The following is an 8,010-nucleotide window of genomic DNA, read 5'->3' on the forward strand; positions in this document are numbered from 1 at the left end:
TCACAGAAATCAACAACACAGACATTCTGGAAAAGAGCCATGACTTAAATACATCCAGTCAGGAACAAGGAGTTAAAGTCGAAACAGAAGGCTCCTTTTGAGGCCAGAGAGCTCATTGTAAAGTCTCACCACCCTGGCTTTGCTCTCAGGCCCCAAAGGCGGTGTCAGCGCAGTGACCAGGCCTGGGGATTCCCCATCTGTCTGGAGTTTCACTTCTGCCTCTCACAACCTGTGTCGGCTCCTTCTGCCTGGACACAGATGACGCGGTCTCAGTTCTCATTCCCATTGGGTCTCTGATTTCTGAGGGACCCAATGACCGTCATCGGTGCTCTCGGTTATAAAGTCCCCTCACACCCACCTGGACTCCGAGTGGAACTAGAACCACAGCTCCGGGGTCATGGTGCTCTGGACTCTCCTCCGGCTGGTGTCGTGGGCGCTGGTCCTGACCCTGACCCGGGCAGGTGAGTGCAGGGTCAGGAGAACGGGCTCTGCGGGAGTGGGGTCACCGAGGACCTGGGGGGGCACCCCATCCCCGTGTCCCCTCCCCCTCCCCCGGGACCCGCGGGGAGGCTCGGGGGTCTCACTGTTCCCCGTCCCCCAGGCTCGCACTCCATGAGGTATTTCTTCACCTCGGTGTCCCGACCCGGAGAGCAGTCCCGTTTCTTCGCCATCGGCTACGTGGACGACACACAGTTCGTGCGCTTCGACAGCGACGCCGCGAACCCGAGGATGGAGCCGCGGGCGGCGTGGATGGAGAAAATGGACCAGGTGGACCCGGAGTACTGGGACCAGAACACGCGGAAAGCCAAGGGGCACGCACAGACTTACCGAGTGAACCTGCGGACCGCGCGCCGCTACTACAACCAGAGCGAGCACGGTGAGCACCCCGCCCGGGCACACGTCCGAGTCCCCGATTCCCGCGCGCGGGTCCCCAAGTCTCCCGCCCGAACTTCACCCCGAGGACGCGGCCCGGCGGCCTTTGACCGGGAAGGGCCGCGGGGTTCAGGCCGGTTTCAATTTCATTTTACAAACAAATGTGCCCCGAACGGTCAGCGCCCGTGGGACGGGGTGGGGGCGGGGAGAGGACTGACCGCGGGCGGGGTCAGGGTCTCACACCTTCCAGAGTATGTACGGCTGCGACGTGGGGCCGGGCGGTCGCCTCCTCCGCGGGTACAGACAATACGCCTACGATGGCGCCGATTACATCGCCCTGAACGAGGACCTGCGCTCCTGGACGGCGGCGGACACGGCCGCGCAGATCACACAGCGCAAGTGGGAGGACGCGGGTGTGGCGGAGCTCGGGAGAGCCTACCTGGAGGGCACCTGCGTGGAGTGGCTGCTCAGATACCTGGAGCTCGGGAAGGACACCCTGCAGCGTCTGGGTAAGAGAGTCTGTGGCCTTCTGACCCGCGTGAGCTGGACTGTGTCCAAACTGCTGCTCTCTCAGGAGGAGGGAGGGAGATGGTTAGACTCCAGGACACCCTCTTAGTGGGGGGAGAAGGATGGGCAGTCCCCTCTCCTGCGATTCGCCTGCCTCTGAAAACCCGCCTGAGGGTCCGCTCTGGGTCGGTCTGACTCTGGTTACACAACTAGGCTCTCAGTACTTGATATGGCCGCCGCAAACGAATGTCCGCAGATGGGCGATCACTCTGTAAAAACCTTAGTTTAAAAAAAAAAAAAAGTCTCTATGAGTTTGGACAAGAAGGTAGTGGATTTGGGGTTTTCTTTGAGTTTTGTTTTATTTTTAAATTTTTATTTCTCGTTTTAATGATATAGAGGGTGTGGCTTTCTTAGCCCAGGCTTCCAAATCCGGATCTTGCCTAGAGGAGCCCCTGTTTCTCTCAGAAAATGAAAAGATATAATTTCTCTGAGGAGAATTGTTGTTTATGATCCAATAGGAACCTACATATAGCTGACCCTCCTGCAGGTTTTCCTAGACAGTGAATTTGCCAGGAGGTGAATGCCCGTCTTTCTTCCTGTGGAGAAACGAGAGGCTGTATTTCCCAGTGATGAGCATTTCCCTTTGATACAGAAAGCGACCTTGGGAATCATTTTCACTCTTAAATACTGCTCTCTGGTCCACAATGAGGCGGAAGGTTTGATTCCAACTTTCCGAGTTTCTCGGCCTCCATTCCACTCAGAACTAGAAACCCCTCTTGTCTCCTGACCCTGGAACCTCTTACTCTGGACTGCTGCCAGCCTGCTTTCTAGAACTTTTCAAAGAATAAGAGACAATCCCAGATCCCTGACTAGGCTCATGTCTGGATTTTTCATTCCCTCTCCCACCCCTATCATCCTGGCCCTTCTCAGGATGATCACATACACCCTTCTCAGGCAGATCATAGGAGGTAACACAGGATTTCTGAATGTTCTGACTCATTCTCTCAGACCCACCAAAGACACGTGTGACTCACCACCGCATAACTCCAAGTGAGGTCACCTTGAGGTGCTGGGCCCGAGATTTCTACCCAGCGGAGATTACCTTGACCTGGCAGAAGGATGGGGAGGACCAGACTCAGGACATGGAGCTTGTGGAGACCAGACCTACAGGGATTGGAGGCTTCCAGAAGTGGGCAGCCATGGTGGTGCCCTCTGGGGAGGAGCAGAGATACACATGTCGTGTGCAGCATGAGGGTCTGCCAGAGCCCCTCACCCTGAGATGGGGTAAGGAGGGGAAATGGGGATGAAGCTTTTCCTCGGGGAAAGTAGAAGCCATTCTGTTGATAGCAGAGCTATTCACCTGCCATTTCTTTCCAGAACCATCTTCCCAGCCCAACTCCTACAACATGGGACTTATCATTGGCCTGATTATCCTTGGAGTTGTGGTCCTTGGAGGTGTGATTGGAGTTGTGATCTGGAGAAGAAAGGGTGCAGGTATAGATCAGGATGACATCTAAGTTTTCATGTCCCATAGGGGTGTTTCATGTCTTAAGAAGGTTATTTTCCATCTTCTCTCTTTAAATGAGAAGCACCATCCATTCACGGGCTCACCCAGTCTGGGGTTCTGTATGCTAACAATTAATCATTTATATCACAAATGTAAAAATGAAAGAGAACGATAATGGAGACCTGATTTCCTTCTGACAGAAAAATGATTGATGCAGTCCTTTCACAGTTTTCCTTGTGTTTCCCTATCCTAACCTGGGTCTATAGTCATTATTCTGGAAACTTCCTCACAGCCCAGGACTACCCAGCACTGTTAGAACTTTGTGGTGCTACTTTCCCCTCAATCTCTCAGAAAATGCTTCCTTCCCACAGGTGGAAAAAGAGGACACTATGCTCAAGCATCCAGTAAGTATGGAAGGAGGGAGGTTGATATCTATTGGGAGACTGTAGACAGGAGCCAAGAGAGATGTCACCTCACTCCAGTTACCTATTCTGTGGTCTCTAACCTGATGCTGTTTTTGTTCTTCTCCAGGTAGTGAAGGTTCTCAGCGCTCTGGTGAATCTCTCTCAGGTTGGAAAAGTAACACCTGGTGGGATCTGGCTTGGGAGTGGAGTTGGGTAGTAATGACTGTGTTATGGGGATTCATGGATTTGAATATTTGTGTGTGTGTGTACTGTTTAGAATCCCAACACTTGTATCAACTGACCATGATTCTATTCTTTTATAGCATGAAACCCTGCAGTGAAACACTGAGAAATCCAAGACATGTTCACACCTTTTTAATGATGCAAGAAATTAGGAATCTCTTTTTGCAGCTGCTTTCTAAATAGGTCGCCATTCATAACAAAATATGAGGATATGGCGGAACTAATCACCCTTCCCATGGAAACACCCTGCCCATGCTAACCTGTGCCCCACCCTGATAATGTATCTGTTCTGGGATAAGTGAGATAGGAATATCTCCTATTATCATTGCCTATTATTCAGAGCTATGGTTTTTCATTTCTCTATTAAAAATGAGAATCTAAAGAATAATTTCTTTATTAAACTTTTTGCCAAGATTAAGATTTTTATGGTTTACAACTGTAATCTTAAAATTTAAGAGAGGAAATAAATTAAAATTGGAGAATCCTTGTGTCTGCTGTGTCTATTACAGTTGGGGGCACAAGAAGGCTGAATATGGCTGAAGACTGGTTGCACTTTGATGGGGTCGCTCAGTTGGATCATCTTATCCCTTAATTAAAATCTTATTCCACTTACATCTGTGTCTGCATAAACTTGGACTTTCCCTGGTCCTTCTCTAGAGCTGTAGACAGCAAGGACTTCATGCAGCAGGGTCAGCCTGGTCTCAGGCCCAAGTCTGTTCCCTGTTCATTATTATTTATGGGATTCTTTATTTTGTGTTTGGTTTTTGTAGGTGATTATACCTGTTCTTGTATATGAGTTACTGTCTTAATCATCCTGAGGGTCACTGGGGTCTGACAGCTGCAAAAGTCAGTTTGCATGTCACTGTCCCCACAAGACACAGGGAAGGTCTTTCACATAGGTGGTGGTGGTTGTTATGTGCCGTCGAGTCGTTTGCGACTCATAGCGACCCTATGTACAACAGCCCTAAACCCTGCTCTATCCTGTGCCAATCGAATTGCCTCTGACACACCCATCCCGATTACCCCAGTCACTGAATCAATCCACCTCATAGAGGGTCTTCCCCTCCTGTGCTGTCCTTCCACTCTACCCAGCATGATGTCCCTCTCCAAAGATCTGTCTCTCCTTGCAACATGTCTAAAGTATGTCAGACAAAGCCCCTGAATCCTTGCCTCCAAGGAGTAGCCTGGTTTAACCCTCTCAAGGATGAATCTGTTTGTTTTCCTAGCAGTCCATGGTACTCTCAATACTCTTCTCCAGCACCACAGCTCAAAGACATAAATTCTCCTTCTATCCTCCCTAGTCATTGTCCAGCTCTCTGATGCATAACAAGTGATTGCAAAGACCATGGCCTGTATCAGGCGTACCTTGGTCTCCAAAGAGACACTGTTGCTCTTGAGTACTTTAGAGAGGTCCCTAACAGCAGACTTTCCCATCGCAATAGGAGTTTCTGGTAATGAGATATGAATTTTCAGGCTCATCGATTCCTGTCCTCTTTCTGGCCCATGGAGAAATCTTTTCATCTTTTCCTTAACCATTTTTAGAGAAGTAAAATAAAACAGTTACTCATCTTAAATTTTGTTCTAATCTCCCCTTACCCTACCCATGCCCTTAAGTGTCATAGCCCTAATTCTATCAAATCTAGATTTGTGGAATGATAATACAGAGACTAAAGCCACAGATAGTTGTACAATAATACCCATCAGCCCAGGATCATTCTTTCATGAAATTGCATGCTGTCCTGTGTAGGAGGTGGGTGTCAGGGAATGAACTGGATGAGGGAGGAGCCAACAGCCCTTGTGAGGAAGGTCCAGACAGTATTAATGTCAATGTGAGTAGATGTTTTGTAGCTGCCACAAAACTGCATTTACTCTCATACTACATTAATAAAGACACTGTTTCTAATCGGAAGGTGAATAGGATAGGGGAAGTACTTTCAGGGAGATCTCCAGAGTGCTTAAGTGTAAAGATGTCAGTCTAGAGACAAAGGTGTGCCTGATCCAGACCATGGCCTTTGCAATTAACTTTTATGCCCTTTGCAATTACCTTTTATGCATTAGAAAGCTGGACAATGAATAAGCATGACAGAAGAAGAATTGATGCCTTCAATTTGTGGTGTTGGAGCAGAGTGCTGAATTTACCATGGATTGCCAAGAGAACAAACAGGTCTATCCAGGAGAGGTTGAAACCAAGTTGTTCTCTGGAGGCAAGGATTTGAAACTCTTTCAGCATGTGGCAAGGAGGGATCAGTCCTTGGAGAGGAAGGATATCATGCTTTGAAAAGTGAAGGGACAACTCAGACAAGGAAGACCCTACATGAGATAACATTGACACAGTGACTGGGGTAATAGGGGCAGATGTGTTGCAGACAGATTGGCCCAGAATAAAACAGGGTTAAGAGCTATTTTGCATAGGGCACATAACAACTATACCACAATGATCCCCCACACTACTGTCATTTCTTGATTGCTTTTTATTTCTGCTTCAAGAAAATTTAGTAAACAAAACACATAAAAATGGCTGACCTCTGTAACTTTTCTTTGTATAGTTTGAAAGAGTATATTGTGAAGTAGGTGCTCATATTTCCTTACCAGTAGGCCATCAGAGGGAGAAGTTATGTATTCACTTACAGACTTTTCTTTACATCATCTTCACCATCCAGATAATCTAAAATAGTGACTCAATCTCCATTCTTCAACAAAACATCTTCAAAACTCCCAATTTTGCACTGTTATTTCTATTTGTTGTTGTTATGTGCCATCGAGTCGCTTGCGACTCATAGCGACCCTATGTACAAGAGCCCTAAACTCTGCTCTGTCTTGTGCCAATCTCACTGCCCCTGACACTCCCATCCTGATTATCCCAGTCACTGAATCAATCCACCTCATAGAGGGCCTTCCTCTCCTGTGCTGTCCCTCCACTCTCCCCAGCATGATGTCCTTCTGCAAGGACCGGTCTCTTCTTACAACATGTCCAAAGTCAGCTCTAACTCATAGCTACACCTGAATGAAATGGTCTCTCTCCCTTGTACCATCTTTATAATTGCTTCAATACATGAGACCATTCCCGTCATATTGCCTCTCCATTTCATTAAAGGTCTTCCTCTTCTTCACTGAGACCGCAATACCAAGGAACATGATGTATTTCTTCATGGAAGTGACTACTGCTCTTACATAAAATGTAATATACTCACACATTCCAAGTACTTGAAAGAAAAATCTTTGGTGATTGATTTTCAGCATATTACAGATAGTGAATAAAAAAACTTTATGTGAGAAGATATATTATATGGAAGGTGCACCAGAAGGTGGGTATGTGGTGTAAGCAAACACAGCTTTTTAAAGTCAGGTGGACAAAGCGGGCCTCAGTGAAGAAGTACTTTTTGACCTGATATTTGAAAGAGATGAAGGGAGCAGTCATGAGGTTGTCTAAGAAAATTCATCCCATGTGAGAGATCATCCAGTGCAAACATCCCTGAACAGTATTATGTCTGTTCTGGGAGTAATCATGTAGATAGTATGACCACAGCAGAACCACTGAAATGAAGTCAGACCAGGTAGGGACTGAGGATACTGGAAGAGATTTGACTTTGTATAACACAAAGTATTAAAGAGACGAGATATGGTAGGACTTCCGTATTTAAAACAGCACTTTAGGGGCTGTCTGAAGACAAAATTGAGAATCTAGGAGGTGAATTAGAAAGGAAAACAGGAGGAATTCAGGACCATATGCAATTTTTTTTCCTTAAATGTAAGCAATGTAAGTTGTGGGAAGTGATAGGATTTTGGATGTATTTTAAAGTTAGATGTTGAAAAATTTCCTAAAGAATAGAATTTGTGGTACAAGAAAGAGAAGAGTGAATGAGGGCATCACATTCGTAGGACTGTACAGAGAGAATTAACAGAGATGGGGAGAATCTGGAAGGGATCATCATAGAAGGGAGGCTCACAGGCATACAATTTAATGTTGAGCAGGACGGATCTCTTAAGATGCAAGTGAAGTTGTTCTGTTAGTAGTTTGACATGCCAACCGTCTATCACTAGACTTAAAGATTGGGGGGAAAAAAGAAGGGAAGGTGACAGTTGTTGTTGATGTTACGTACTGTTGAGTTGCCTGTGACACATAGGGACCCTATGTACAACAGCTCTGAGGCCTGCCTTGACCTGAGCCAGTCTCACTGACTCCAACACACCTACCCACATTGCACTAGTTACTTTATCAATCTGTCTCATCTGGGGTCTTCCTCTCCTGAACTCTTCCTCCAACCTACCGAACATGATGCCCTTTCCCAAGGATCAGTCCCTGCTGGTCACATGCCCAAAATATGTGAGACTAGCCTCTAAGGAGAAACTTGGTTTCACTCTCTCCAAGACAGATTTATTTGTTTTCTTGGAAGTCCATGCTATGTTCCAGCACCACAACCTGAGGGCCCCAATTCTTATTCTGTCATACTTAGTCGTTGTCCCGCTCTCTGATCA

General features: G+C 46.9%; 1 pseudogene; it reads left to right on the forward strand.

Annotated features, from left to right (window-relative positions):
• The first annotated feature begins 397 nt into the window (after positions 1–397).
• LOC102850724 lies at positions 398–3,508 on the forward strand (annotated as a pseudogene).
• The last annotated feature ends 4,502 nt before the right edge of the window (positions 3,509–8,010 follow it).

Source organism: Elephantulus edwardii, unplaced genomic scaffold (assembly GCF_000299155.1).
Source record: "Elephantulus edwardii isolate Elephantulus edwardi_28Jun2011 unplaced genomic scaffold, EleEdw1.0 scaffold00070, whole genome shotgun sequence".
In the NCBI taxonomy this organism is placed as follows: domain Eukaryota; kingdom Metazoa; phylum Chordata; class Mammalia; order Macroscelidea; family Macroscelididae; genus Elephantulus; species Elephantulus edwardii.